Below are 2,414 nucleotides of genomic sequence, written 5' to 3'. Positions count from 1 at the left end.
TGTTTTGGGTGTATAAACAATTAAAAAGACAGGGAGGTCAGGCAGGCATGGTGGCTCACGCCTGTAATCCCAGCACTTTGGGAGGCTGAAGCAGGTAGATCACTTGAAGTCAGGAGTCTGAGACCAGCCTGGCCAACATGGTGAATTCCTATATCTAATAAAAATATAAAAAATTAGCCATGTGTGGGGGCATACACCTGTAATCCCAGCTACTTGGGAGACTGAGGCAGGAGAATCGCTTGAATCTGGAAGGCAGAGCTTTCAGTAAGCCAAGGTAGCACCACTGCACTCTAGTCTGGGCAAAAAAGCGAGACCCCATCTCAAAAAAAAAAAGGAGGAAATAGGATTCTTTGCTAAGATGCTGAAGTGAGCAGTAGTGTTGAGATACACCTGTGCATCAATTAACAGTAGAATACCAACTAGGCCAGGCACTTTGGAAGGCAGAGGTGAGTGGGTTGCTTGAGCCCAGGAGTTTGAGACCAGCCATGGGCAGCATGGCAAAACCCTATGTACAGAAAATGCAAAGATTAGCTGAGAGTGGTGGTGCATACCTGTAGTTCAAGCTACTTGGGAGGCTGAGGTGAGAGGATCAATTGAGCCTGGAAGGCCAAGGCTGAATTAGGACATGATCATACAACTCCAGCCAGGTGAAATCCTGTCTCTACAAAAAGTATAAAAAGTTAGCTGGGTGTGGTGATGTGTGCCTGTAGTAACATACCAGCCTGGGCAACAGAGTGAGATCCTATCTCCAAAAAAAAAAAAAAAAAAAAAAAGGCACACACACAAAAAACCCACCATCTAATTTATTGCTTATTATGTGTCTTATTCTGGCCAGGTATGGTGGCTCACACCTGTAATGCAGCATTTTGGGAGACCAAGGTAGAAAGATCACTTGAGGCTAGGAGTTCAAGATCAGCCTAGGCAAGATGGTGAGACCCCCATCCCTCCAAAAAAAATTGAAAATTAGCCAGGCTTGATGGTGCGTGCCTGTAGTCCTCATGCCTGTAGTCCCAGCTACTCAGGAGGCTGAGCAGGGAAGATACCTTGAGCTCAGGAGTTCAAGGCTGCTATGAGCTATGATTGTGCCACTGTGCTGCAGCCTGGATAACAGCAAGACCCTGTCTCAATAAATAAATCTAGGCAGTAGTGCCATGGCACGCTCATGGCTTACTGGACCCTCGACCTCATGGGCTCAAGCACTTCTCCCACCTCAGCCTCCCAAGCAACTGGTACTACAGGTGTGTACCACCATATTGAGTAATTTTTTTTTTTTTTTTTGAGACAGTCTCCGTCACCCAGATTGAAGTTCAGTGGCACCATCTCGGCTCACTGCAACTTCTACCTCCTAGGTTTAAGTGACTCCCTTGCCTCAGCCTCTTCCTGAGTAGCTGGGACTACAGGCATGCATCACAACGCCCAGCTAATTTTTGTATTTTTACTAGGGATGGGGTTTTACCATGTTGGCCAGGCTCGTCTTGGACTCCTGAATTCAGGTGATCCACCCATCTTGCTGGGATTACCGGCATAAGCCACAGTGCCTGGCCTAACTTTTGTAGTTTTGTAGGAACAGGGTTTCTCCATGTTGCCCAGGCTGGTCTCGAACTGGACTCAAGGTATCCACCTACCTCAGCCTCCCAAAATACTGAGATTGCAAGTGTGAGCCACCGTGCTCAGCCAAAATAAAATGTTTCTTATTCTCTGATCCCACTAAAGGGACAAATCCCATTTCAGTTAAACACCCAGTCATAATCTTAAGTCTTAAAGCTTGGCACAAGCGCCAGTTAATGAGAAACGACATCTCCTTGCTTTGACCTACATTTGTTCTTTATTCCTTTATGTATTTACCAAGTATCTACATATGCCACACACAGTTCTAGGATTGGAGGAGCGGGCAAAGAGCAAAAACATGGGTTCTCCCTCATGATGCTCAGTTTGCTGAAGACACAAGGAACAAGAGAGAACTGCGGAAGAGATATTTTAGCTGACTTGGGAAAGATGAAGGAGTTAAATGGGGCAAGTATTTCAGGCAAAAGGAGAAGCAATTTTCAAGGCTTGAGAAGGAGAGTGGAGCATTCTGGGACACTAGAAAAAAAAATAGAGCAGGAGTGCTGGGCACCAGTAGAAGACTGGCCTGAGACAAGTATAATTGAAAGTCATTAGAAGGCTTCAAGAAAGGGCAAGAGGATCGGAACTTTATTTTTAAAAGATTAGTTGTGGTGTGGGGAAAAGACAGAAGCAAGCAAGGTGTGGGTGTGAGAGACCAGCTAGGTTATTGCAGGAGTCTAGGTGAGAAATGACAGCTTGTGCTGGGTGTTGGCAGTGGATGAGTGGGGTGGGACTGCTTGTGTTGCTCACAGTGTCCGGAACATAAGCGTGTAACCTAGGTGTTAAAAACCTAACTCTGCCACTTATTA

This window comes from Saimiri boliviensis, chromosome 9 (genome assembly GCF_048565385.1).
Source record: "Saimiri boliviensis isolate mSaiBol1 chromosome 9, mSaiBol1.pri, whole genome shotgun sequence".
Classification (NCBI taxonomy): Eukaryota; Metazoa; Chordata; class Mammalia; order Primates; family Cebidae; genus Saimiri; species Saimiri boliviensis.
The sequence above is the reverse complement of the archived record's forward strand: the minus strand, read 5'-3'. Positions refer to the sequence as shown.